Below are 22,222 nucleotides of genomic sequence, written 5' to 3'. Positions count from 1 at the left end.
AAAACCTTAAATGACTTTTAAAAATTATTGGGTGATATTAATTGGTTGAGACCCTCTCTAGGAATCTCTACTTATGCACTAATGAATTTATTTAATATTCTTCAAGGAGATTCTGATTTAAACAGTCCTAGACAGTTAACAGAAATGGCAAAACAAGAGCTATCACTTATTGAAAAAATTATTCATACTTATTTAGATCAAATTAATACACATCAACCTACTCAATTAATTATTTTTTCCTCAGAACATTCTCCTTCTGGCATCATATGGCAAGAAAACAATATATTAGAATGGCAATTTCTACCACATAAGACTCAAAAGAAATTATATACTTACTTAGAGAAAAATCTGTATTTTAATTACTAAAAGTAGACTTAGGATACGACAACTAACTGGAAATGATCCAAATAAAATTATTGTACCTTTTACATGTAATCCAATTTCAGAAAACTGGAAGTTAAATATTGATTGGCAAATTGTGTTAGTTGATTATTTTGGTACCGTAAACAATCAGTATCATACAGATAAAATAATTCAATTTCTAAAAAGAACACAATGGATTTTGCAGACTAAAGTATCGGCTTGGCCATTTCAAAAGGCTACTACTTTTTATACTTATGCAAATAAATTAGGTATCGCTGGATATACTGGACCAGTGACAAAAGTAAAAAAGATTCCATATACATTTGTTCAAGAAGCAGTTATCTGCTGTATTATTACTTCTTAATAATTTTCCTTGCCCTATTAACATTGTTACTGATTCACAAAATGTAGAACATACAGTTAAACTTATAGAAACTGTTTACATTTCAAATGATAGTTCTGAATTACACAAATTGTTTCAAGAGTTAAAACTTTTTTGTGGAAATGAAATTTGCCTATCTATATAACTCACATTCGTTCTCATACAGCTTTACCAGGCCCTATGTCTACTGCAAATAATAAAATTGATCAATTATTCATTGGATCAATAGAGACAGCTGCTAAATTTCATGCAGAGACTCATATGAATAGAAAAAGTTCAATGCAAAAATTTAAGATAACCAGGCGAGAGGCTCAAAATATTGTTAGAAAATGTCCTCAGTACTGTATTTTATAAACACTCCTCCATTACCAGGAGGAATGAATCCTAGAGGACAACACAGTAATGACCTGTGGCAAATAAATGTAACTCATATTTCTTCCTTTGGAAAACTATCTTATGTACACTGATCTATTGATACTTATTCTTCCTTTTGATAGGCCACACCTTTGCCTGGAGAAAAGGCTGATTGTGTCATTCAACATCTTATAGAAGCTTTTAATGTAATAGGCATTCCTAAAGCAATCAAAACCAACAATGGTCCTGCCTATACATCTGCTAAATTTCAACAATTCTTAGCATTTTGGAATATTAAACATACTACTGGAATTCCATATAATCCACAAGGACAGGCAATTATTGAGAGCAGTAATCGCACTCTGAAAAATATATTACTTAAACAAAAAGGGGGAGAAGGAAGATTATCCCCTAGAATTATGTTACACAAAGCTTTATTTACTTTAAATTTCTTAAAGACAGGTAAGGATGATTTGCTGCAGGCAGACACTGGCCAAAAAATAATACAGTGTGTCCATAAAGTCACGGTGCACTTTTGACCGGTCACAGGAAAGCAACAAAAGACGACAGAAATGTGAAATCTGCACCAAATAAAAGAAAAACTCTCCCAGTTTCATACCTATTCAGTGCAGTTTGATGTGAGCTCACGCACAGATTTTTTTTAGGGTTCCTGAGGTAGCTATCCCGTATAGCCTCTACAGACTCATCACTAACTGATGGCCTACCAGAACGGGGTTTCTCCACCAAACTGCCAGTTTCCTTCAACTCTTATCCCACCGAGTAATGTTATTCCTATGTGGTGGCGCTTCATTATAAACGCGCCGATATTCACGTTGCACTTTGGTCATGGATTCGAATTTAGTGAGCCACAGAACACACTGAACTTTCCTCTGTACCGTCCACATCTCGACTGGCATGGCCGTGGGCTGCTCCGCTGTATACATGGTGTTACGTCATCGTCTGCGCATGCACACATGCTGCCACTCATCCTACAGAAACTGGGAGGGTTTTCCTTTAATTTGGTGCAGATTTCACATTTCTATCGTCTTTTGTTGCTTTCCTGTGACCGGTCAAAGGTGCACCATGACTTTACGGACACACTGTAGTTCTAAGATTAATCAAGCTGTGCATTATAAAAATGAATTGAATCAATGGGTACCTGGTGTAGTACAACATTGGGGAAGAGGGTTTCCTTGTGTCATTTCAGAATCCAGCGAAGTCCTTTGGATCCCTGCCTGCCGATTTAAACTAACAACATGAGCAAGAGAAATAGATTCTTTCCATATCCACCCATTGCCGAGATGGAAGCATTAAACCTTGGAAGAAGAATATTAAAGGTGCCGCTGCCTAGTACTGAGAGGCTAAAATACCAAGTTGGAGTCAACTTAAAAAGCTGACCTTGGAGGGTAAAAAGATGCTACAAGCTACTAGAAAATAACAAAATGCTACTAATCAGTTCTTAGCAATTATTGCCTTGGTAACAATTCTGGTAAGTGGGGCTGAAAATTTTAGTTACTGTGCATACATCCCTAATCCTCCATTAAGTAGAGCTATTTATTGGGAAGATAGTGCCATTCCTATTTTTGTTAATAACTCTAATTGGCTTCCAGGACCTTTTGATGATAGAGGTCCCTTAGCACCTTCGGAAGAAGGAATAAGATTAGAAAATTGTACAACAGGAGTTGAGGGATTACCTATATGTATAGGATATGAGCAACATTGTTTAAAAATAGAAGCTCAAGCTTGGCTCTCTATTGTAAAAAATAACATTAAAGGAGAAGGAAAAAAAACCGTTTGTTTTTGTTACAAGGATATGGATTTGAAGGTAATACATCTATCTGTACATGGTCCTGAACCTCCACCTGATTTACCACCCTCTCACACTGCAATTGTTAATCAGCTGAATGAATGGGTACATTGGGAAGATTGCAGAGGTGAAATTGCTTGGGTTTTACTTAGTATTTCCTGTGGAAACATCACAGATTGGAGCCCTCATGGTTCCACCTTAGTTAAAGGTCAGGGTGCTGATTTAAGGTGGCATAAGAATAATGGTTCAATTACAGCTGATGGTCAAGGTAATCATACTATCATATGGCATGGAGGAGGGATGTCACCTCAAACTCCTCACATAAAATTTGGTCCTAAACAATATCATTTGAGGAAAATAGCTACAGCACTTAAACATATGTCAGCATGGAAAGGAGAAATCTGGAGAAATCTTCCTTCTAATCATACTAGGTTAACCTTTAAATAGAATGAGACGTATCTATTATCGGTGAAACCAAATGGACAGCTGAAAATTATTCTATAACTTGCAATAACTTTGCTTTTTATACATGTATTAACTCTTCTCTTCTTTTTAATAAAAATAGTCAAAGTCTATACATTTTAAGAGCCAGAACAGGAGTATGGATTCCAGTACAAATGCATCGGATATGGCAAGATTTCCCTTGTATGATGCTGTTACAACCTCTTATCAAGTCTTTGAAGCAAACCAAGAGATTAGTTGGACTGATAATCGCCATCATTATGGGATTAATAGCTGTAACCACCATGGCTGCTGTATCTGGAGTTACATTACATCAAAGTATACAGACTGTGGACTTTGTACAAAAATGGCATGAAAATTCTGAACTGTGGACTTCTCAATGACATATAGATAGTGAAATTAATGCTATGGTTAATGATTTAGAACAGACTGTGATTATGTTAGGAGATCAAATGTTAGTCTGCAAAGACAAATTAAACTAAAATGTGATTGGAATGTAACTACTTTTTGTATTATCCCTATCTTTGGAATCATACTCATTTCCCTTGGGAAAAATGTTAAAAAACACTTGTTAAATCATGGAAACTTAACTATGGAAATTTTACATTTACAAAAGCATATTGACACTACTTTTAAGGATCAGTTGAAATTGATTGATGGAGAAAATTTATTAACTGCTATTTCTGATGGAATCAGTAACTTGTATCCTCTAAAACAGTTTAAAATTTTGGAGGAACTGTAGGCGGCATTATATCAATCATTTGCTTTATATTTCTTTTATTATATAAGTCAGAAGAAGAGGAAATCAGCATCAAAGCAAAATAGAGTAGCAATCTGCCATGTTATCTCTTATGCTACATAAAGTGCAAGCTAAACAAAAAAGGGGGGTATGAAGGAAAAGACCCTGCACAAATCTAAACGGCAGTTAACTTCAAAGCAGGGGTTACTTAGAGACAAGAGATCTTGGAGTGTGTTAACTATAACAGGAGACTGGTCTGGAGTTACTTGAATCCAAGTACACAGGATTCTTGGAGGAATGCCTCCAAGAACCAGATGTCCTTTATGATTGATAAGCTCTGAGATTCTGACTCTTCTTGTGTCCTTGATCATGAAGGAAACAGTAGATGTGCAGGGTTGGGGATGAAACAAATGGGGAAAAAAGCTTTTGTAGCTTTCTGGTTTTATCTGCTGAGCTGTGGCTTTTGGAACTCAATAAATATGCAGTGGCGCAGTTTCTCACGGTTGATTCTGCCTAAGCGTTTCAGCCCTCTGCTTATACTACTTTCATCTGATATGTCTTATTCCTTGCGAGTCCCGTAACACTTCTCTGTGATGGCACCATTGCAGATGTCATGTTCAATCAGGAACACATACTAACACTAGTAACAGCACTGTACTGTATTTCTATACAATTTAGATCTTATACAGATTTAATCTAGAGAAGAGAGTAATCAGATAATACTCCCAAGCTTAAAAAGTCTGTATCAGTTTCCTGATGGACACAGAGGGCTGACAGAAAAATCCAAACTCTGATGGGTCATTGCTGCACATCTTGTGAAGACATCGGTAGAAATCTATACTTCTTGGGAAAATGGATATCAGACAGTTGGTGGCAGTTTTGAGGATAGTCTTGATTGGGAGATCAAAGAATTCAGAAAAAGAACTGGGAGATGTTGTCAAAGATCCAATGTATTTGTCTGAATGGTGACTCCAAAATCCATCTGATAACTTCTTTATTTTTGCTTTTCAAAACTCATGCTAGAGAGGCTACTAAGAAATTCTAACATGAACCATAAAGGAGATGGATTCTGGAAAATCAAGGGCCTACCATCACCAGTAGCAAAGGAAATTTCCAGCTCTAAATTTTGTTGTCCTATTACAGGTCCTTCTTCTTGTCCTTTTTTTATTTTTTATTTTTTGTGACAGACAGAAAGAGAGAGACAGAGAGAGGGACAGATAGGGACAGACAGGCAGGAAGGGAGAGAGATGAGAAGCATCAATTCTTCATTGTGGCACTTTAGTTATTCATTGATTATTTTCTCATATGTGCCTTGACCAGGCGCTATAGTAGAGCAAGTAACCCCTTGCTCAAGCCAGTGACCTTGAGTTCAAGCCAGCAACCTTTGGGCTCAAGCCAGTGACCATGAGCTCATGTTTATGATCCCATGCTGAAGCCAGGGACCCCGTGCTCAAGCTGTGAGCCCATGCTCAAGCCACATGAACCCACACTCAAGCTGGCGACCTTGGGGTTTTGAACCTGGATCCTGTGCATCACAATCTGACGCTCTATCCACTGTGCCACTACCTGGTCAGGCCAGGTACTTCTTCTTAATTAAAAGTCTACTCACCAAACATTGAAGAAAAAACAAAAAACAAAAGTCCAAATATGAAAATAATAATTCACATGAAACTATATTCTTTTTCTAAACTTACCACATGTAAAATTTATTCCAACTATTTATTAGTATAAAACATAGAAATAGGGTCTTAATACTCATCATCCTCAAAAAGAAGCTTTGTCAGAGGGAAAGGTTGAGTATGTATAATGGACTAGGGACAGAGAGGACAGCCTCAGGCCACTTGGAAAACCCAAATACCAAACTGTCATTTTTCATTAGCTTCCAAAACAGAACAAATAAAACATTACAAAAAAAATGTAACCTAACTATATATATTTAAAAAAGAAGAAGAAAAAACATCTCAATTTATTTATGAGTCTAACAGGCTTCAAAATCCAGAGAAAATATTGTTAAACATACGGCTCACAAAAATTAGGGGATATCTTATTGCTTCATATTAATTTTAAAATATCCCTTAATTTTTGTGAAGTGTATATTTTAAGGAAAAAGCACTACCTATTAATCTTATATACTATTTTTGAAAGACACACTCAGAAATATCTCATGTACCATATTTCTCCATGTATAAGATGCACTGTTTTTCAAAAAATTGGGGTTCTACAATCTGGTTGCGTCTTATACAGAGGTTGTAGAATCTTTTCCTTGCATTTCCCGCTTTTTTGTGCAGATGAGGATTTGTATGAATTTTATGATGAATAAAATTTGAGTTCAATAACTTTATGAAATACATTTTTTTTCAAATTAAGGTGCATCTTATACATGGGAGTGTCTTACACATGGGGAAAGTGTCTTACATATGGTATTTATTTCGAGAAGTAATTAGTAGAAATCCACAGTCCAATGATGTACTATTAAAAGAGGTTCAACAATTCTGACCAGTTCAAAACCCCGAGGTCACTGGCTTGAGCACAGGCTCATCCGGCTTGAGCGCAGGGTCACCAGCTTGAATGTGAGATCATAGACATGACCTCATGGTCGCTGGCTTGAGTTCAAGGTCGCTGGCTTGAGCAAGGGGTCACTGCCTCTGCTGGAGTCCCCACCACCACCCCAGTCAAGGCACATATGAGAAAGCAATCAATAAACAACTAAGGTTCCACAACCATGAGTTGATGCTTCTCATCTCTCTCCCTCTTGCTGAATAAAAAATAAATAAAAGTTTTAAAAATTTTTTAAAGAAGTTCAACAAATACAGTATATTTACAGCTTTAATAAGAACTGTTTCATATTGAAAGTTTTGAGACACATCATACCTGAAATTCTATTAAGCTTTCTCATGTAACTTACCTTTTTATTTTTTGGGTGGGGGGGGCATTTTCACATGTAAAAACAAAGATCAATTCAAGACTTTTCAAGCTGTTTACAATCAAGAGTATTTATCTAATAAATTATTTCTTACTTTTGATATGAAATGGAGTAACTGAAGCCTTTCCCAAATTCTGAACTTTTCTATGTTTTTTCTCCAGTGTGCCTTGTCATGTGTCTTTGAAACATTGTACGATAAATGAAGGCTTTCCCACATTTCTTACATTCATAGGGTTTCTCTCCAGTGTGAGTTCTTTTGTGGATTTGTAAGGAAATATGATCTCTGTAGGCTTTACCACATTGTTTGCATTCAAAGGGTTTTTGTCCAGAGTGACTTCTTTCATGTTTTTGAAGATCACTGGGATACCTAAATGTTTTATTACAGTTTTTACATTCATAACATTTCTTTGCAGTGTAATTTATTTCATGTTTTTGAAGATAATGAAGACAACTAAATGGTTTACTACATTTTTTACATACATGGTTTCTCTCCACTGTGATTTCTTTCATGTGTTTGAAAACTTTGATACCATCTAAAGCAGTGGTAGTCAACCTGGTCCCTACCACCCACTAGTGAGCATTCCAGCTTTCATGGTGGGCAGTAGTGGAGCAACCAAAGTATAAATAAAAAGATAGATTTAACTATAGTAAGTTGTGTTTGTTTGTTTTTTACAAACTGGCTTCTCCCTTAGCACTCTGCCATCTTTTTTTTATTCATTTTAGAGAGGAGAGAGAGAGGGAGAGAGAGAGACAGGGAGAGAGGGGAGAGAGAGAAGGGGGGGAGGAGCTGAGAGCATCAACTCCCATATGTGCCTTGACCAGGCAAGCCCAGGGCTTCAAACCAGCGACCTCAGCATTTCCAGGTCGACACTTTATCCACTGCGCCACCACAGGTCAGGCTATAGTAAGTTGTTTTATAAAGATTTATTCTGCCAAACTTAGCAAAAATCTGACATAAAGTACTTGGTAAGTCATTATTATTATATGCTTTAACTTGCTGTAACTCTGTTTTATAAATTTTATAAAGTAAAGTTACTTCCCTACTTTATAAATCACCATTACCGTGGAACCAGTGGGCAGTTAGAAAATTTTACTACTAACAGAGATACAAAAGTGGGCGGTAGGTATAAAAAGGTTGACTACCCCTGATCTAAAGGCTTTCCCACATTCCTTACATTCATAAGGTTTCTCTCCCATAGGAATACTTTCATGACTTTGTAAGGTACTAAAATAACTGTAGGCTAACCCATATTTCTTACATTCATAGCGTTTCTGTCCATTATGAATTTTTTCATGACATGACGTCAAAGAGAACTGACACAACTGAAGGCTTTACCACATATTTTGCATTCATAAGGTTTCTCTCCAGTGTGAGTTCTTTCATGTTTTTGAAAACTTTGATAACGTCTGAAGTCTTTCCCACATTCCTTACATTCACAGGGTTTCTCTACAGTATGAATCTTTTCATGACTTCGAAGATAACAAACAAATAAAGGCTTCACCACATTTTTTACACTCGTAGGGTTTCTCTCCAGTGTGACTACCTTCATGTATTTGAAAACCTAGATGAGAACTGAAAGCTTTACTACATTGCTTACATTCATAGGGCTTCTCACCTGTGTGAGTTCTTTGGTGTTTTTTTAAGGCACTATAATACATGTAGGCTTTAACACATTGTTCACATTGATAAAGTTTCTCTCCAGTGTGGGTTCTTTCATGCATTTGAAGTAAACTTGAAGAACTAAAGATTTTCCCACATTCCTCACATTGATGGATTTTTTCTCTATTGTGATTTTCTTCATATTTTTCAAACCACTGGAGGTAACTGAAGGCTTTCCCACATACATTACATTTATATTGCTTCTCTCTATAATTCTGATACTCAGAGGGCTTGTGTCCAGTGTGACATCTATTGTCCATATTATAGGATGAATAATGCATGAAGACTTTCCCACACACACTATACTCCCATGGTTTTTCTTCTTCTTCAGATTGACATTTGGAATGAGGCTGAAGTTTTCTCCACATTTACTACTCTCCTTCCCTTCACAGTCTCTCTACCATATGACATCTGTAAAAAACCAAGAAGTATGCTATTAGTGATTTCTTTATCAGTGATTTTATATTATTAGAATATTTAAACTACATTTTTATGGTTTATAACAGAATTGTAGGTTTTCCCCTTGTCTGAGTGAATTATTTAAAATTGAATACAAACACTGCTTTGCAATAAATCTTCAGTCTTGCTAATACAAAAACAGTGGTATTCGTATATTGGGTTTATTAATGGGGTTGTCCATTTGAACTATTTTTCAAACACTGAACATCTATTTCATATATAAGAAAGTAATTCAGTAGAAATTTTATGAAACATAATAAATTTGAAGCAGGGGATGTTTTGTTTGCTTTTTAAAAAAATTTTACAGGCCCTGGCCAGTTGGCTCAGCGGTAGAGCGTCGGCCTGGCGTGCAAGGGGCCCCGGGTTTGATTCCCGGCCAGGGCACACAGGAGAAGCGCCCATCTGCTTCTCCACCCCTCCCCCTCTCCTTCCTCTCTGTCTCTCTCTTTCCCCTCCCGCAGCGAGGCTCCATTGGAGCAAGGATGGCCCGGGTGCTGGGGATGGCTCCTTGGCCTCTGCCCCAGGCGCTAGAGTGGCTCTGGTCACAACAGAGCGACGCCCCGGAGGGGCAGAGCATCGCCCCCTGGTGGGCAGAGCGTCGCCCCCTGGTGGGCGTGCTGGGTGGATCCCGGTCGGGTGCATGCGGGAGTCTGTCTGACTGTCTATCCCCGTTTCCAGCTTCGGAAAAACACCAAAAAAAAAAAAAAAATTTTTTTTTTTACATAATACTGAGACTGTTACAGACAGCTTTCTATTGTGACTGTGACTCATCTTACTTTTCTTTCCTGGTTTTTGTACTGATCTTCAATATCATTATCTCCCACTTCCCCCCTAAAATACAGACCCAAAATATGATTCCAAAATATTAGAAACTGTAGAAAACTTATGAGATTCTAGTTCTATGATGAACTGTGATGATGCTGAGTTTATTTATCAATGTCTTCCTGCTGCGACCAGCATGAGGAAGTGAAGACCTGAGTGTGGGCGACAGAGGATTAAGGAAAACACAGAGACATAGATAGAGTTTGGGCCAGGTTGAACACTGTGTTCTGTTGGAGACACAATGACCCCAAGCCTGGAAAACCCATTTATTTTATATGCTTTAACAAGAGGGTAGTGTGCTGGGGAGTGGAGGTGATAACTATGTAATGCTCTATCCTACAAGCATATTAGGACATCCTGAGCCTGTGGTAGCACTGTGTGATTGTCGCCCTGCTTTTGGCATCATTGCCATGAACAGCCTTCAAGTCATTTTAGTGACCATCCCCTGCCAGGTCATTCAAGGCCGAGCAGGGCCCTTCCTCTGTTCTCAGCTGCACATAGGCTAGACGCATGCAAGATGCAGTGGCCTCTACATCTTCCCTTCCCGCATTACAGGTCTTAGAGTAACTCTGGTGGGTAAGAAGCACATCATCAAATTAACAAGATGAAGATAAGCTGTCATCCTCACCTACTGAGGCCAGGGTCCTGAAGGTTTCCCGCATCACATCTCTGTAGTGCAGGGGTCCTCAAACTACGGCCCGCGGGCCACATGCGGCCCCCTGAGGCCATTTATCCGGCCCCCACCGCACTTCCGGAAGGGGCACCTCTTTCACTGGTGGTCAGTGAGAGGAGCATAGTTCCCATTGAAATACTGGTCAGTTTGTTGATTTAAATTTACTTGTTCTTTATTTTAAATGTTATTTTTGTTTTTTTACTTTAAAATAAGATATGTGCAGTTTGCATAGGGATTTGTTCATAGTTTTTTTTTATAGTCCGGCCCTCCAATGGTCTGAGGGAGAGTGAACTGGCCCCCTGTGTAAAAAGTTTGGGGACCCCTGCTGTAGAGCTTCTTCTGTGAAGGATCCAGTAAGGCCCACTCCTCCAGACTAAAGTTCACAGCCACGTCCTCAAAGGCCACCAAGTCCTAAAAACCCCAAATATGGGTTCAAGTAGAATTTGTAAACCAGGAATATGTTGCCTTCCAAACACCAAAAGAATCTAGACAGTGTTGTGGGTGCTAAGAGGGACTCTAGTTATTTTTTCATGTTTTGAGACAAGGAGTGGCTGCCTGTTTATTAAACAATGTTTCTTCAATGTAACCAAGGGGCCAGGGCCTCATAATATGTGTGGAGCAATGACTCATCTACTTTTTGTGAGCCCCCTTTTCCAATATATGTCCACAAAGGAGAATGTCGTTAATGTCATACCTCCTGAAGCAAAGTAAACACAGCTCAGAGTCTGCCCACTGAAGTGGGCAGAAGTGGCAGTGGTGATGAGCTTCCCTTAGGGTATAAAAGGAAGGCTATATCATGTCCCTTTGGAAATGAAGGCCAAGTGCAGCTGAGACTGTTTACATAGGCACTGAACAGACTTACCTAAATCTATGGTAGCAGAATATATACCAGTTGCTGAGTGGTTGGAGTCAGTAATTTTTATAATGTTGGGGACTGGGAATAGGGGTTTATCTGGTGGGACCATAGCCTCAAGTTTGAGGTAATCCACTGCTAGGAGTAAGTCATTCATTTGTTCCAGGTTTAAGATCACACCAAAGCCAGCTGTTCAAAGAAGCACTGCGGATAATCACTTGTTCCTAAAAGCTTTCTCTTAAAAGTTTTCAATTCTTGAAGGCCCTATTTAATTTGTGTGTGTGCGTGCGTGCGTGTGCGTGTGCGTGTGCGTGTATGTGTGTGTGTGTATGTCAGACAGAGAGAGGGACAGACAGGCAGGCAGGGACAGAGATGAGACATCATTCTTCATTGCAGCACTGTTGGGGACCGAAAAATAAACAGGGTATTTTTGCAATCTGGATGTCTAGGGGACAGAGGTGCTAGGCCTCACCCCCCCATCTCACCTGTCTAGTTAACAAAGAGCTATACCTGATTCTCACTCGTCCCACCCATGTTCTCCGGGAGAGGCTGGAAGCTAGTTTCTTATTGGTGTCAAGTTAGATTTGAATGGTATGGTGGGGATTGTCTTTGAGTTGTCTTGGAAACAGCTGAATTGCTAATGGGCCACGTTGTTTTTCCTGAATAAAGACGGATGCGCTTTTGGGAGCAGTGATGTTACGGTTCAGGAACAGTAGAGACTGTTCTCCATGCCATCCTCCCAAACCCATCTGTATGTATATATCTTTAAGTCTCTGTCTATCATTTATTCAATTTCATATCTTTTCCCGTTCGAGACCCCGGAATAGACTCATCACGGCTGGACTGCGACACAGCACCTCAGTTGTTCATTGATTGCTTTCTCATATGTGCCTTGATTGGGGGGCTACAGCAGAGCAAGAGACCCCTTGCTCAAGCCAGTGACCTTGAGCTTCAAGCCAGAGTGACTTTTGGGCTCAAGCCAGCAACCATGGAGTCACGTCTAGGATCCCATGCTCAAGCCAGCAATCCCGTGCTCAAGCTGGTGAGCCTGTACTCAAGCCAGTGACCTTGGGGTTTTGAAACTTGGTCTTCTGCATCCCAGTCTGATGCTCTATCCACTGGCCACTGCCTGGTCAGGCAAGGCCCTGTTTAATTTACACTGGGCTATATTAACTAATTTAAGTAAAGAGCAGGAACCAAGAAGTCCCATTTCATGAAACCAATTAGGAAATGGTGAAGATTTAATTTAATTAAAATTCAAGGATCACTGATTCAGAGCTGCCCTGCTCGCTGTGGGATATTTTAGAACAATGGGTGCTATGACTGTGAGAAAAAGCAAAGACTTCTGATGGTTAAGGCACATACACCATTTTGTCTTATATAAAATAATTAGTAATTCCCCTAAAATCATGGAGTACTTTGCTTAAATTTACCCAGATCCCAGGTATAACTGCAACATAACCTAGCATTGAGTAATTTAATGAACGTTTGTGAATTACTGTTACAGGAGATGGTAACAGTAATTCAAAAGTTATCTTTTTGAGGCTCAAAAGCTAAGGAGCATCCTTTTACTTTTTTGTTATGTAAATACTTTCAGTATATTTTGAATTTCCTATTAGGTCAAACTTTTGATCTTTTTCAATATCATTTTTCTCTTGTTCTTCCTCTTGTGCCCTTCCCTGTTCTATAATTTAGATCACTGAATAAACTTGGGGGGATTGGGTGTCCTCTCTACCCTGGTATTTGTAAATTTTTCCTCAAGGACCTCAAATCAGTGCCATTAGGGTTAGAGGCCTCCCCCATGGAAATGGCTACAAAAAGGATTTAAGGATACTGGGCTTACATCTGATTTGAACTGATCTCCTTGCTGTGCCACACTGAGACTGTGGGTGTCCTCTTTGCCCAGAGGGTCAGGATCCGTGTTGCAGTAGAGGCAGGTGCAGCAGCAGCAGAGGTAGCAAAGGGTTCCTCTCGTATTAGGAGAGTGGACCCAGCTGATCAGCTATGAACTGAATTTCCCTATCTCTTTTCTTTCTCTCTTTGTGTCTGAAATAACTATTCATTAAAGAATGACCATCTGATGGGCTCACCTCATTCACATGGTATAATCACTCACTCTTGAACCCCCTGAGACACGCTCCTGTTGGGGTGACTCTAATCATAGTCGCACCTTCAAACTAAATACAGAGTAGGGTTCCAGCCAAGACATCAACCCAGGACCACTTCAATAAATACACCATTCCCATATTCCTGTGTCAATGACAAGGAATTACCTAAACTGTCAACCCGGAGTCCTCTGTATGTAGAATGCAGGCTCTGTGATGTCAACAATACAGCCCAGGGGAGGGGCTCCCCAGCAAGCAGTGGCTCATAGAGCCCCCAGGCTCTCATCAGCCTGACAGGTAAGAATGACAGGGGAAAGGGAGGGGCGAGGCTTAATTTTAAGTAGTCAAACATCAAATATGTGGACCCTGACTCCTCTTTGTAAGAACCAACACAAGAAAAATATGCATTCACACTGGCCTGTTTTTAAGAAACATTAACAGGATGATACAGAGGTAATCAAAATGGGTTATCTGAGGGTGACTGAGGAAGAGCACATAAGCAGTTGTGCAGGGAGTGACCTGAAGTTAGTTTCCTACTGTACAAATCTTTTTTTTAAATAATTTTCCAATTCATTATTTATTTATAACAAGGTTAGAAACTCATATATAACATATTTTCCTAGGATTAATCATCATTATTATATAACTTTGGGTTTTTTTAAGGTTAATAATTTTTTTATTGATTTTAATTTGTTGTGTTTACATAATGTTCCCCCAAATTTGAAAACTAAATTTTAACTTTTCTACATAGGAAACCACTCTAAGATTTAATCTTTTTTTTTGTCCTTTTATCTTCAGTCTGTGTGCATCTTTTGATTTAAGGTGTGTCTCTTGTAGACAGCATATGTATGGGTCCTGTTTTCTTATCCACTCAGCTACCCTATGTCTCTTGATCGGATCATTTAATCCATTAACATTTAAGGTTATTACTGATATGTAATTGTTTATTGCCATTTTTTTTTTAAACTGTATTCCTCTTTTGCTATATTCTTTTTTTTCCTTTGATATGTTTACAACAGGTCCCTTAGCATTTCTTGAAGCCTTCGTTTGGTTGCAGTGAATTCCTTGAGTTGTTTTTTTTTGTCTGGGAAGCTTTTTATTTCTCCTTCAATTTTAAATGATAACTTTGCTGGATAAAGTAGTCTTGGTTGTAGGTTCTTGTTCTGCATTACTTTGAATATTTCTTGCCATTCCCTTCTGGCCTCAAGTGTTTCTTTTGATAAGTCAGAAGTCATCCTATGGGGGCTCCTTTGTAGGTGATAGTCTTTTTTTCTCTAGCAGCTTTTAATATTTTCTCTTTATCATTTAGCTTTGGTATTTTAATTATGATGTGTCTTGGTGTTGGTTTCTTTGGGTTTCTCCTTAATGGAGTTCTCTGTGCTTCCTGAACATGTGAAATATTTTCCTGCCTTAATTGGGAGAAGTTTTCCGCTATGATATGTTTGAACAAAGTCTCTATCCCTTGTTCTTTCTCTTCTTCTTCAGGAACCCCTATGATGCGGATGTTATTTCTTTTCATGTTGTCACAGAGCTCTCTTAGAGTTTCCTCAGACTTTTTGAGTCTTTCTTTTTTCTGCTCTGCTTCCGTGCCTTTATTTATTGTGTCCTCTAACTCGCTGATTCGATTCTCTGCTTCATCCATTCTGCTTTTAATTCCTTCCATTGTATTCTTTATTTCAGATATTGTATTTGTCATTTCTGACTGATTCTTTTTTATTATTTCAATGTCCTTTTTTATATTTGTTATCTCTTTATTTAGGTTTTCATAATGGCCATCTATGGTTGTTCTAATATCTTTGAGCATCCTAACAATCATTATTTTAAACTCTGCATCTGGTAATTTGGTTATACTTAGGTCCTTTTCTGGGGATTTCTCTTGGTTTATTTGTGTTGTATTTCTCTGCCTCCGTATTTTCTCTTCACAGGAGTGGCTGTGATCACGCGCTTGGGTGCACAAGCGATGGTGGCTTTGGCCTTTGTCCCACCCCCGTGTGTGATGTTATGCTCGGTCCTGAGGGCACTGGTGAGCACCTTTGCTCAGCTGCGGGTCTCCACCTGTTTCCGGGCTTTCGCCCTGCCCTTGCAGGAGGAGCCTGCTCAAGGAACGGCTGGCTGGCTCTACCGCCGGGCAGCACTGCGTTCCCAAGCTCAGCTCAGTAGCGGAACTCCACCTCTTCTGGGCTTTTGGCTCCACCCCCGCGGGAGGAGCCGGCTTCCAAGTCAGACCCCAAGCCTGGGTTGCACGGGTGGGGCAAGGCTGTGTTCCTGTGCCCTTGCTCAGGGGCTGATCTCCACCCTTTCCAGGGTTCCCGCCCTTCTCCCGCAGGCTGGATTACAGGCTGCCGGCAGCTGAGCTTAACCTCTTTTGCACACCCCCTTCTCCCCAGCTGGGCAAGATTGAGTTTACACCTGAGCCCAGTGGTGGCCAGCTGGTTTCCGCCCCTGCCAGCAGAACTGCGCTTTTGTCTCCCGCTGCTGCCCGCCCTCCGGCGCGCCCTCAGCCGCGTGTGTGGGGGCGTTGCAGCTCGGACCCTAAGACTCACTACTGTAGACCCAAAAGCTTCCTCCTTCTATTCGACTCTGCTCTGAGTGCCACGGGGGAGCTTGTTTGGCTGCTCTCTGCTTCCCTTTGCTGGTATTGCTGTTTCCGGGGGAAATATTCACTTCAGCTTTGGGGAGTGACTCGTCCCAAGGGTTAGGGTGGCTATCTCCCAAAATGTTTCTCCCTGTGCCTCCTAGATTACACTCTTCCTGTTACTCTGGTCCTCTCCTCTCTTCCCATCCCCAGGAGCCCCGGGTGAGTGGTTGTGAGAGAGATGTTCTGCGCAGTCCCTTTAAGAAGGATCCTGGGTCTGAGAAATTAGACTCTTTCTCACAAACAGTATCCTGACTTGTTTCCAGCTAAATACTGTCCTTACGCCTCTTCTGGGCTCTGGGGCTGCAGGCTGGGGCTTTGTTCCTGGGGCTCAGGACCCTTCCCCCTCTGCTAAAGTCACTTCCCGCTACGCGAGACTGTCCCTGCTGCCGTTCGCTCTGGGGAGCTGGGCAGCCCTCTCCGTGTTTCCGCTTTTCCTACCAGTCTCAGTGTGGCTTCTTCAGTGTTCCTTGGTTGAAGAGTCCTCTTAGTTTAGTCCAAAGTTGGTTTATCCAGATGATAGTTCTTAAAATTAGTTTGTAATCCACTTTGGTTCTGGGAGGTAGGTGTTGGTACGTCCGCCTACTCCAGCGCCATCTTGTCAAGCTCTTTTTTTATTTTATACTACTAGGCAGTTTAAACCTGAATTTTCTCCTCAGTAAATGTACCTACCTTATATTATTTTGTAAATATTAAATCAGGTAATGCGTTATCAGTCTTTGGCTTTCTATTATTGTTATTAATAGAAAAGTAATATATTATTCTGTATTAAAACAAAGAACAGATTTAATCCTTTAAATAATGAATGATATAAAACACCAGGCCATAAACAATTCACACATCCCTTTGTAACAAAACAAAACAAAACAAAACAAAAACACAAAAAAACAAGGAGCATTATAATACCTTTCCTATCCACAATATTTCACACTGGGGATATTTTCAATGTTGAGTAGTATATAATAATGCATTAGGGATTTGAAATAAAGCTCTGGAATAGATTATAAACCTTAAAGACTTACAGACACTTTGGGGTGTTTTCCTTATATTAATGAAAACACATATGCCATTGCTTTTACTCATATCCACTAAAACAGGAATTGATTTGCCTTATTTTGCAGGATACTGATCCATGACATGACCACTTCTTTGTCCCCCAAGCTGGACCCCAAGTAGAACGGAGGTTGCTTTCTGTAACTTCCCCCCTCCCCTTAGGCCATCTGATTGTACTTGATGTTCACTCTGACATAAATCAGCAGCCCTTCTCTGCCTCCTGCTGTGCTGGTTCTCGGCACAGGCGGTGTCCTGACCTAGGTGAGCAGGTAAAGTAATTCTTCATGTCAGGCGCAGTTAGTAAGAACCAATGACTAGTCCCCCTTTACCCTGTATAACTCCATTGCATCTCACAGCTGCATAAGACATGCCACATATAAACTCTTATTATAATCACCAAACTGAGGTGGCCTGCCTGTTTCATTGCTTTTTCTCTGCCTTCCACTTATGGAGATAATTTCCAGTGTTGGGGCTTTCCCCTAGCTCCACATGAACTAACACATAAATATAGCACAGCCTTTTAAATGTCAAAGTTCTCTAAAGACCCGAATGTACAAAAAAATGACCTAGAATGGAAAAAGTGTCTTAGAACTTTAAAACACCCATTTCAGATCTTCCAAGTTCTCCTGCCAAAATTCAACCACAATTCTGTTTGATTCCTGCTTTATACATACAATATCTCTCAATCAAGTTCTATTTTAAAAGCCCAGATGCTAATGAAAACTAGAATCAAGGGCTGCAATATTCAGGAGTGGAAGAAATCCAATGAAAAGAAATAGCAATATTCCCTACAGTTCAGAAGGAAACCCACATTCAGAAAGTTGAACATATTCCCAAACTTGAGGATCTAGACACCCACAGTTGAGATAGAAACCCTAGAATGTGTCAGTCCCTGGGGAAGAAAGGAGGGGACACCTGAGCAGTCTTAGGAGTGACCCCTGGGAGCCCCAACACCCTCCCCTCATGTGAGCATGAAAGCACTCCCTCCCCCAGGCTTCTGTTCTCACAGTGAGGAAACTCTGCCTGATTCAGTTTAAGTTCTGACCCAGATGTACTCCCCAATTCATGAACCCCTTTTCTCTAAAGACAGAATTCTTGCTCTTCACAGACTTCTCCATGTGCACAAATTACACTCTGAGTGCACCCACCCTGGATGCAAAACTCAAATCCAATGTCTAAAAACGTCTAGGCCTACAAAAATACAACCTCAGCCTTAGAAAAGGTACCACCTTTTTCTGTCATGTGCACGTGCACCCCCACTTTCCAGGGCTGTAGCTTCTCAGTGTACAGGCTCCTTCCAGGGTGGGTGTGAGCAGGTAGGACACCTGCAGGGGGCAGCCTTAGGAAGAATTGGTGGGCCTTCAAGTGCTTGTATTTGCAGGCTCAAAGTGGTCTTAGCGTAGGTCACTGACCACAGACGGGCCTCTGCTCCCCACTGGAGTTGCTTTGAACCACCACTGATATTTTAAATGATAAATACCCAGTGTTTGAATAATCCACCAAATTTAGTTAAATCCAGCATTTATGAAAAAAGTAGTAAGAAAGATGTAATGTTCTTCTACTAGTTCAACTAGAAAACCTCCCATATTGGCCTGACCTGTGGTGGCACAGTGGATAAAGTATTGACCTAGAACTGAGGTCTCCAATTAGAAGCCCTGGGCTTGCCCAGTCAAGGCACATATGGGACTTGATGATTCCTGCTCCTCCCCCTTCTCTCTCTCTCTCTCTCTCTCTCTCTCTCTCTCTCTCTCTCCCTCTCTCTCTCTCTCTCCCTCTCTCTCTCTCTCTCTCTCTCTCTCTCTCTCCCTCTCTAAAAAAAAAGAAAATAATAAATAAAGCTTTTAAAAAAATCTTTTAAAAAACCCTCTAATATCTATTCTTGTCAGAAAACTATATCAGTTAGTTACATTCCCAGGGAAAGTAATTGGTTTTTAAATAATGTAGGAGTTGGCAAAAGTAGTTGTACAGTTGTAATACAAATAAATAATACAATCACAAATAATAACACAAGAATAAACTCTGTTTTGCATACTCACTACTTAACCTACATTTGCCCACCCCGTATTATACTTGAACACTTCTGCCCTGCAAGTCTAAACCTATAATTTTATATGAAGACACCCAAAAGTAAAAAACAAACCTCAGAAACTTAGTATCCATGCTCAGGGAAGAGTGAAAAAAGAATTCACACAAATGGAGTGTAATATTGGAATTTTTTCTTGAAATTCACACCTTTCTTGCCTGTTTGGAACTATTTTATACTACTTTTCAAACTCTGTAATTAAATGCATTTTACACTTAATGAAAAACAAATACATAAGTAGATGCTTTTTATTTTTCAGGTGACAAATGCAGGGAGAAAAGGTACTCAGAAGACAAAACACCCAGGGAAGTTTCCAGAGAGAAACCTCTGCCCAAAGGATTTCCCACAGGACGTCTGTGCCCAGGGAAGGACCTGGGGAGAGGAACGGGATTTCATACAGCGTAACCGGTGGTTAATCCTAGCTTTCCTCTCATATCAAATATCCACAGAAGAAAAAATAAATTTTTAAAAAAGCCATGTATGACTCTGTGTAAAAAGGATAAACAAATAGTTGATAATATTCTGTGAATCAAAGAGGGGAAGTTGAAGTTTGGGAAGGAGGAGCAGAAACTGGAAATTCAGGGATTTATTGCCAGGTCTAGTAAGAGCCAGGCTGGAGTGGCAGGGTCTAGATTTGGGACCGTGCTTTCCATTAGAAAACTCCGCAGAAAACGGGCACCCCCAGGGGAGAATGGTGAGACCACAGGTCTTCCCACGCACCAACCCGAGACTGAGTCAGATTGTCCCGTGATGACCATCCCCCTGATCACGGCACTGTCTGGGAGACGCGGGTCTGGGGGGCGCAGAGCTGCCCAGAGAGACTACAGGCCGGCTGAAGTCACCGCGCAGGAACGGAACAGGACGCTCTGGCCTGGCTGAAGGCCCCCGCCCCAAGCTGTCTGCCGGAGGGAACAGAGGTTCCACACGCGCATCGGACTCGGGTCCACAGACTCGGACTTGACCGAGGGAAGCCCACACAAGGCTGCAGCTGGTTCCAACCAGCCCCTCCTCCCCATCTCCTCCCCCGACCCCCCCCACACTCATCATGTCTAGGTTTCCCGGGTCTTCCTGAGTACTGCCTACGACCCACGACCAGTGCAGATCACAGCGTGACAGAAACTGCAGCAGAGATGACAGGGACCATAAAAGACAGGCGACACCCGAACCTCGGCGCCGCTAGATAGAGTTGAGATGTCAAAGATTTCTCCTTGCCCCACCCACCTGTCGCTGTGCGCCCTGATTGGACAGTTCTTGAAGCCCCACCTGAGTGACAGCAGGCAGGAGGACTTTGGCTCCAAGGCAACCTCTTATGCAGGTGGGAGGGAAGCTGACTTAGCCTGGAACATTTGCATAAACAGAATTTTTCTGGTCCTGGGGCTGTGTTTTTCCTCAGAGCTTTGTGAACAGGAGGGCACAGGTGCGCCCAGGGAATTCTTGTCAGTTTCCAAATGGAGCCAGTATGGACTATCGGGTGGGCCAGGACGGGGCACCGTGAAATGAGAGTTCTTATGCCCTCTGGGCATGAACGACTTGGCTTAAGGCTAGCAGTCCACTCGAGGAACTGTGAGTCTTGTTTAGAAACTCCCGCACTTAAATATGACTTCACCATCTGTAATAGAGTCTGGCTCCATTTTAGTCTTTGTTACTTTCAAGCCTCGAACATTTCACCCATTTTTTTTCTACCCCAACTCATTTGGTCCCTTAGAGAAGGAATCCCAGAGAACTTGGCTCTGGTGGGAAGTTGAAACCCTAAAGTGCTAACCACCGTGGAAGGACTTCTCAATCCAACCACAGGGCGTGAGGTGCGTTCATTACATTCTCGGGTGTACATTTTACACTAGAAGGAAATTTAGTTTAAGTCAGTTTTACCTGAATCCCTAGAGAACACTGAAATGCAAAACTATAACATCCCTAAGACAATTGATTCCTGTTTTTAGTGTGGAACTTGCAGAGAAGACTATCTTGATCCACGCTGGATTTCACCATAGCAAAGGGCTTACACTTTGTTAAATCATGGGGTTGTAGTGTACATTTATTACTGCAGCATATTTTGGCCTATATTGACCAATCATCAGACTGTATATTAAATGTGAAGCAAATATTTTTTAAGACTTTATTAAATTTTTTTAGAGAAGAAAAAGAGAGAGAGAGACAGAGAGAAGGGAGGAGGATCAGGAAGAATAAACTCCCATATGTGCCTTGACCAGGTAAGCCCAGCGTTTCAAACTGGTGGCCTCAGCATTCCAGGTCGACGATTTATCCACTGTGCCACCACAGGTCAGGCAAATATTAAAATGGAAAGAAATTCCACCTGACCAGGTGGTTGCGCAGTGGATAGAGCGTAAACCTGGGATGCTGAGGACCCAGGTTCAAAACCTAAGTCAAAACCTATGCTCAATATATACTGTCTTAAAGGAATCAAGTGACAGGTAAAACAGTACTAATTTTGGTTTCAAATCAGTAAAATAGTACATACTACACACACACACCACATACACATACTACTTACACACTTACTGTAAACCTACCAAGATGACACAGATATGGGTTCTATAAAACTCCAGATAAGTCTGACCTGTGGTGGCACAGTGGGTAAAAGCGTCGACCTGGAATGCTGAGGTTGCTGGTTCGAAACCCCAGGCTTGCCTGGTCAAGGCACATATGGTAGTTGATGCTTCCTGTTCCTCCCTCTGTTCTTTCTATCTCTTTCCTCTCTCTGTCTCTTTCTCTCTCTGTGTCTCCTCTCTCTAAAAAAATGAATAAAAATGTAAAAAAAAAAAAACCCAAAAAACCCTCCAGATAAATGTTTTTACCCAGCCTTATTGAAATATAATTGACATATAACATGA

The 22,222-nt window shown here is 40.7% G+C and overlaps 1 pseudogene; it reads right to left on the bottom strand.

The window, feature by feature from the left end:
• Positions 1 to 2,694: 2,694 nt before the first annotated feature.
• On the bottom strand, positions 2,695 to 9,058 carry LOC136388293 (zinc finger protein 709-like; annotated as a pseudogene).
• Positions 9,059 to 22,222: the final 13,164 nt, after the last annotated feature.

The sequence above is a fragment of the Saccopteryx leptura genome, chromosome 1, assembly GCF_036850995.1.
Source record: "Saccopteryx leptura isolate mSacLep1 chromosome 1, mSacLep1_pri_phased_curated, whole genome shotgun sequence".
NCBI lineage: Eukaryota > Metazoa > Chordata > Mammalia > Chiroptera > Emballonuridae > Saccopteryx > Saccopteryx leptura.
This window is presented reverse-complemented; position numbering and strand designations above follow the sequence as displayed.